Source organism: Macaca fascicularis, chromosome 15 (genome assembly GCF_037993035.2).
Source record: "Macaca fascicularis isolate 582-1 chromosome 15, T2T-MFA8v1.1".
NCBI classification, from domain to species: domain Eukaryota; kingdom Metazoa; phylum Chordata; class Mammalia; order Primates; family Cercopithecidae; genus Macaca; species Macaca fascicularis.
This window is the reverse complement of record NC_088389.1, coordinates 67674963-67683084: the sequence shown is the minus strand read 5'-3', so window position 1 is coordinate 67683084 and position 8122 is coordinate 67674963. Positions and strand designations below refer to the sequence as shown.

The 8122-nt window shown below is 36.3% G+C and overlaps 1 long non-coding RNA gene across 1 annotated transcript; it reads right to left on the bottom strand.

Annotated features, from left to right (window-relative positions):
- Window positions 1-462: 462 nt before the first annotated feature.
- LOC135967557 (uncharacterized) lies at window positions 463-7210 on the bottom strand. The gene is made up of 2 exons (XR_010581731.1): window positions 7081-7210; window positions 463-1062 (listed from the first exon to the last, which is right to left on the bottom strand). It is a non-coding gene; the product is annotated as an uncharacterized lncRNA (long non-coding RNA).
- Window positions 7211-8122: the final 912 nt, after the last annotated feature.

Below are 8122 nucleotides of genomic sequence, written 5' to 3'. Positions count from 1 at the left end.
CATTTGTATGTCTTCTTTTGAGAAATATATATTCAGAACCTTTGACCAGTTTTAAATTGGATTATTTGTGTCTTTTCTCTAGAATTGTTTGAATTCCTTATATAATTTGGATATTAATCTCTAACAGATCTACAGCTTGCAAACATTGTCTCCCATACTGTAAGTTGTATATTCACTGTGTTGTTTCCTTTCTTATGCAGAAGTTTTTTATTTAGACATAATACAATTTGTCTATTTTTGCTTTTGTTGCCCATGCTCTTGCCAAATCTAAAACAAATCATTTCCCAGATCAATGTCGTGTAGTTTTCCCCCTGTGTTTTCATCTAGTATTGCTCCTTCTGCTTTCTACTGGGATAGTAGAAATCTAATAGAATTCTTTCCAGGTTTTGTTTCAAGGACTATGCAGCATAAAGCTAATTTGAATTTCCCAATACTAAAGTTACTAAACCATCACTCCCTTTGTGAGCAAAAATTACTCCTTTTTTTTTTTTTTTTACTTTATTTGAAAAATTGAATGGTAGGACTCATTCGGATGCAAAGAACAGTTGCATTTTTATTGTCTAAAGTAATTCAATTAGTGGTCATTCTTTAAAACTTTGATGATTTCTCTTGACTATTTTCCTTATCAGAATGCAGACATGAAAAGCACAGGTGTCTTTTTGAGAAAAAAAAATCTTGCTTTTATGAAGAAAATATAAAACTAATAGTGGAAGAAGAATGTGGATGGGTTGAGGTGCCTCAGGCCGAGACTCATCTGTCTCACTAAGTGTGTCTCCTCACAGCTGACCTCCAGCTTCTGCCTTTCCTGAACACACACGTTTTTATGTTTTCTTCATTCAAGTTGAATCATTAGATTCTAATAAAATCCTCTGGGAAAGACATTATATCTTTCGAACACTCGTATAAATCAGAACACCACCTAGGCAGAATAAGTGTTAGCTGACACCCAAAGTTACAAATGGCTTCGGTAATTAAGGTAGTACTGTGTTCCTGCTGTCACTTCCTATATTTTTTTTTAATCAACACATTTCTTAGTCCCATTGTCTTTTATGCCTGAGGTTTCTAAGAAAAGAGAAAACAAGATAGCTTCATTGTAGAGACTGACCTGGGAGCATGGACGTGACTTTATCTTTTTCTTTGCTATTAGTATATTTAAACATGGTTTATTACTTAATGTGGAGAAAAATAAAATGAAATTAATGAAAGGGTAATAGAAACACAAATACTGAATTGAAATTATGCCTTTTGATGCAATATGACCAGAAAATTTAATCATATTTCTGTATTTTTACCAAATATATCAACATAGAGATAAGCAAAGCTTTATTATCAGAAAGACATGGTATCCTTATATGTGAAACTCTGAGGACATAAACTGCTCATTATCCTTATCATATTGCAAGTACTCCTGTGTTTAACTCCATTTAGGCATCCCAAGGAACTGTAAACAGTATCACAGTTACCACTAAAACAAACATTAAAAATAACCATATTAGAGATATCATTGATTATTTGGTCCAGACAGTAAATTCTAAAGCCATTTGTGTACTCACACATATTGTATCCTGGCATTTATAATTTCACATTCTTATAAGTGATTTCAAAACCTGTCTGATCCCTGCTATTCTAGAATATAAACATGAATATTTATTATTTTGTAATGGACACTAAGACCTTCCTTTATAAGTCAAAAGTCTAGTCTTTCTCCTTTAAGGGAGATACTGCTGAATGAAGTCAACAATCTTGATCCTTTTCAGGTTTATGTAAAATGAAGGATGAAGAACATAAGTAGCCATGGGAATCTCAAGGATGCTAAGTCTGTGTTATGAAATATGCCTTCTGCCTAGTCAGAAATGACTCAGTACTCCTCTTCCGCTCCATTGCCTGGGAATATTCAGAGCAAGGTGAATTGTCGCCAAAGTGTCATGCTATAAATCTCACAATCAATGCACTCATCAGAATGGACACCTTTCATTCAGTGGTGGAAAGAAGCAATAATAACATTTTAGAGGCTGCTTTTTGAAATAATATTCTGGATGCAAGCACTTAAAAGGACTTGAAGTATTACCCAGTGACCTCTGGAAGAAAACTGCCTTCTTAGGGAATCTAAGGTCTGTCTCATTGTGCCTTTGCAATACATTGAGAAGTAACTTGAGATTGAGATGTACCTGAATGACTATGAGATTGCCTAGCAAATATTAATTTCATCTAGATATTAATTCTTTCTGGAATCTCCCTACTTATAAGAGAACGGGCCACTTCCAAAAGACCTATCAGAGTATTTCAGTCATTGAAACTCATGCCCAGAAAAATGACCAACAAGCTGTGATTTTGTTGCTCTCGTGGTCTGTCAAAATCTGAAAGTTTAAAATTTCTCTTACAGGAAAACAAACTTGTATCCCCTCTAAAGAATCTATGAGCAAGTTGGAGCCTTCAGGCGATAATGCTTTACTATTAAAAAATATAAGCCAGGTGCGATGGCTTATGCCTGTAATCCCAGCACTTTGGGAGGCCAAGGCGGGTGGATCACTTGAGGTCAGGAGTTCAAGACCAGCCTGATCAACATGGTGAAACCCCGTTTCTACTGAAAATATAAAGATTAGCCAGGTGTCATGGTGCGTAATCCCAGCTACTCCAGAGGCTGAGGCAGGAGAATTGCTTGAACCTGGGAGGCAGAAGTTGCAGCGAGCTAAGACCGGGCCATCGCACTCCAGCCTGGGCAACAAAAGCGAAACTCCATCTCAAAAAAAATAAAAATAATAAATAAATATTATGTTACCAGTGCAAGTTAACTCTAACTGGTTTTTGATAACTCCTTTTGTGCAAGGTACAGGGAAGATTATTTTTGTTACTACATGAGTTTTAATGCACTTTCTGTTTATTGATTTCTCTTCCTAAATAATCATCCGTGAAGGGATGCATAATGCTGCTTGTGCTAAATAATTGATAGCATGTAGAGTTACTGGGAAAGCTATGACAAGCTGGAGGATGTCGCAGAAAGAGGCTTAGTAGCACAGTGATAAATATAATAAGAGGCCAGTGCTGTCAGGAGAGGAATATCATATGATTAATTGCTCTATTACTTTTTCTTGGTCTTCAGAAAAGCAAGAGGATATTAAAAAGGAAGTAGAAAACAAAGAACTTTGTTGAGTGTTGCTTCTTCTTACTCATTCATTGGGGTAGAGGGTGAAAGAAAATGCTTTAGTTTCTGTTATATCTTTATTTGTAGAAAGCTGATGCAATAATAGATTCTGTTCAAATTGTATAGAAAAATACTCTTCCATAATGATAGGTTAATTATTTTAATTTTACAGGAGTATTTACAAAGAATGTCTATTTCCAATGAATTAGCTATTATTTTGAATGTGGATTATTGAAGGAAACTGGAAATGCCAAAACTGTTAGCACAGTAAACATGAACTGCATCAGAAATAGTCCTGGTGCCCAAAGAAAACAGGGATTTGTATTTAAAATTAGGTTATGTTTGTTTTAAATTATTGACAAATATTATATCAAAAACATCCTTTCTTAGGAGAGTGTGGTTATGAAGTTATACTGTAACGTTTTACACACACACACACACACACACACACATACATACAGACAGTCTCGATGGCTTCAATAGAAATAAAAATCGGTTTCACATTGTATTAAAGCATATAACTTCAAAATTACCATGAAGTTTGTGAACTTATCTTTATGTAATTATACAATAATTTGTTAAAATTATTGGTCTTGCAAATAAAAATACAATTTTTAAAAATTCGACCGTAATTTTATTTCTCAAAATGTAAATCCTAAATTTTAATTTGATATTATCAAGTTTCCAAAACTCACCAGAGTGCTAGGCTGGATATATAAGTGTATCATGGAACTCAGACAGATGGATATATATTGAAGCCATATGTAAGAGAATATATTTTAGAACGTTTTATTGCCAAAAAGTGAACTTGGTACCTTGGTTCTGATAGGATGAGTGGGGCAGGGGTGGAGGTTAATATACATCTTCTGTAGTCAACTTTGGTATTTTGGTTTCTCTCTATCTACTGTCTTCTAATGTGTGCAAATTTTTTACCACCTAAACTACTCCTAATTACATAACTGCTTACAGGCTGATTTTTGTGTGTGTGTTTCGTTTGTTTGTTTTTGTTTTTTTGAGACGGAGTTTTGCACTGTCGCCTGCGCTGGAGTGGAGTGGCACGATCTTGGCTCACTGCAACCTCCACCTTCCGGGTTCAAGTGATTCTCCTGCCTCAGTATCTCAAGTACCTGGGATTACAGGCACCTGCCACCATGCCCAGCTACATTTTTGTATTTTTAGTAGAGACGGGGTTTCATCATGTTGGCGAGGCTGGTCTCAAACTCCTGACCTTGTGATTTGCCCAACTCAGCTTCCCAAAGTGCTAGGATTACAGGCATGAGCCACCATGCCTGGCCTATAGGCTGATCCTTTAAGCAGAATATATTACAACAGAAATCTCCACAGTTTATCTGTTTAGCACAGTGTATGCCATAAACATGGATCATTCTCTCCCATTCATCAAAATAATGTATATTACTGATAAGATATTGTTTCTTTCATCCAGCTCCTGCCATTTCTATGAATTTTAATCTATAGATACAAAATAAACCTTGTAAAATTGTTGCCACATCCCTATAAATTTAAACAATAGCACTAGTTTTGAAACAATAGCATAGTGTATGATTTATTTTCTTCTTTAGCTTTAAAAATATGATGACATATCCCATACACTAGAATTTGTTAAAAATATATGTAAATACATTGTTCACATTCCTATTTGAACCTTTGAGGTAAATGCCAAATATCAGAATTATCTCTACTGAAGGAAGAATGTAGTTCTTATTTAAAACAAATAACTAAGTTCATCCAATTTTACTTAGCTTTTCAGTATCAATTCCAAAATCTCATACTGGATTATTTTCAAAACTTAAACATATTAATTTACAAAAAGTATTTTGCTAAGTAACATAGGAATTTTAATTAAATTACTAATTTAGGACTTAACAGCCAAGGTCATGATAGGTGCTTTGGAGAACAGAAAGCTACAGTTTATTATTCACAAAGCAGCCAGATATTACCTTTAAACATAAATCAGATTATTTCCTTTCTCTACTTAGCTTTCCTTGGCAATTGGTACAAAGTTCAGAACCTACAACAGGGTAAATCAGACAATAAATAAGCCAATAAATCTGGACCCTTACTAACTCTCCAATCTCATGAAATGCTACTTTCCCCTTAGCTCTCTAGGGCCTAGCCCATTTGCCTTCTTTCTATTCTCCCACCTTGGACATTTACATTAGCTTTGCCTTTACTAGGAATTATCTGCCTACATCACTTTGCAAGGTGATCTCTATTTGTCAGAAGTCTCAGTTTAAACATCCCTTCCTTAGTGAGGCCTTCTCTTACACACAAGTTGCAAATAATTGACTATTGTATCACTCTTTTACAGACTTTTATAGTATATATCAGTGTCTGAAAGTGTCAGACAGTGTTTGCTTAATTATTTAATTCATTAATTTGCTTCTTCGCAGCATTTACCTATTGTGATAGGCAGAAAAACGGCCTTCCAGAGATGTCAACATTCTGAAATCTGAGCCTGAAACACGTTACCTAACATGGCTAAAGGGATGTGGTTCTAGATGTGGTCAAATTTAAGGACCTTGAGATGGAGCAATTATCCTAGATTGCAGCTGGTATGCCTAATCTAATCACAGGAATCCTTACAAGTAGAGAAACTTTCCTGACTGTAGTCATTCAGATAGACATGTGGTTATGGAAGAAAATCACAGACGGGTGCAACATTGCTGGCTTTGAAGATGGAAGAAAGGAATCACAAGTCAAGGAATGTGGGTGATCTCTAGAGCATAGAAAATGCAAGGAAACTGATTCTCCCCTAGAGCTTTCTGAAAGACATGCAGGCCTGCCAACACCTGGATTTAATGTCCCATACTGGACTTTCGACTTAAGAAATACAAGATACTGTTTTTGTACTGGTTAAGCCATCAATATTGTGGAACTGTGTTATAGCAGCGATAGAAGACTAATACAACCATGAAAACCTCAAGATCAGAAACCCCATTCATCTGTTCCATTCTTTATGGCCAGAGCCTAGAAATGGGCGTGGTGCACAGATGTTACTCAGTAAATCACCGTTAATACACAAACTCATGTTGAAATTAACCAGAAATAAACACATCCTTGAAGATATGTATTGGATAAGACATATGTTCTTTTTAAAATACAATTAAATAATATTTTATCAGCTAATATATATTCTCCAAATTGCTCTAGACATTATATAACATAATTATAAGTAAAAGAGTACATTATTGCTAAAAATAGCCCCTATATTCTTAATGAAATAAATGACTGATAAAGCCTCCCCAAAATGTGTCCAAAAGTCAAGAGAATAGTACAATGAACACGGTGTACTCATTTCCCAGCCATACAATTTATCAACTCATTATCAGTCTTTTTTTTTTTTTTTTTTTTTTTGAGACGGAGTCTCGCTCTGCCGCCCAGGCTGGAGTGCAGTGGCCGGATCTCAGCTCACTGCAAGCTCCGCCTCCCGGGTTCACGCCATTCTCCTGCCTCAGCCTCCGGAGTAGCTGGGACTACAGGCGCCCGCCACCGCGCCCGGCTAGTTTTTTGTATTTTTTAGTAGAGACGGGGTTTCACCGTGTTAGCCAGGATGGTCTCGATCTCCTGACCTCGTGATCCGCCCGTCTCGGCCTCCCACAGTGCTGGGATTACAGGCTTGAGCCACCGCGCCCGGCCTCATTATCAGTCTTGCTTCATCTCATCCCATCCATTTCCCTTTCTTTATAATATTTTGAAGCAAATTCAAGATCTCATGTAATTTCAACAGCAAATATCTCAATATGTATCTTTAAAAGGTAAAGACTGAATATATCCTAATTAACAATTTCCAAAGTTACAAGTCATTTTTGCCCCCTTGATTCTGTTATACCATCCACATGATTTGATTTGGTCAATGAGGTGTTAGTGGATGGGATACAGAGATACTTGAACAAGTTAGGTGTGTTTCCTCTGCTTACCCTTTCCCTGTGCCATTACTGTGAGGACATTCCCAGTATAGCCCACTAGAAGATGAGAAACATGGAATGAGCCAAGTCATCCCAGTCATCAAAGCTAAAGGCATCCTAGCTCAGATTCCTGACAGCGACTCTAGGCTTGTGAGTGAGCCTAGATGAAATCACTCCCCTACAGACCCGAGCTAAACAAATGCTCATTGTTCTATGTCACTGAGTTTTGAGGGTTATTAGCATTAAAACGGCAATAGATAAGTCGTACAAATGTTCTATGTTATAAATTAGTGATGGGTTTAGCAGAGATCTTTAATCTCATTTTTCCCCCCTGGGATAAGGATTTAGGTTTGAGGAGATCAAAATCTTATGAAAGTTAGAGAGCTCCATTTGAGAAAAAGAATGATATAGAACAAATACACAATGAGATACGAAAGTGAACATATTTTCAGAACGAAAAAAATATATAGTAGCCTTGGTAATCTAGGTACCTGTGTTGTGAGGTTTGTTTAGCCAAATAATTGCAATCTGGCTTCCGATCTCTACCCAAAACATTCAATAAACTCCAGCACTCACAGAGGCCCAAGAGCTTAAAGAAACACCAGTTGCATTAGTTTTACAATAAATCTGACTCTCTTCTTACTTAATGGTGTAATTTATGTAAAGAGAATGTCAAATGAAGTACTATTAAAATAAGATAACAATTGTAACCTTTTTTTTTTTTTTTTCTAGTGCCCCACACGGGGTGTCTTTGGGATAAGAAGTAGTCAAAAGTTCTGGGCATATGGGAACTGTCAGGTTCATGCTGGAAACTGTGTTGCTCATATTTCAGAAGTGCTGCAGAGTACTAAGCGCAGTGTACAGACACACTTGCCATGGCATTATTCCTTTTATTCATATCTTTCCAGACTTCTGATAGTTTCATAGATTTCGCTTGTTTAAAGAAGAACGCCATTCGAGTATCAAACTAAGTAGTCATACTGCTTAAGACCTGCCAGGGCCATGAGGATTATCTCCTGATTGGACCTTGACAGCGTGCTAATTATTTGTGACA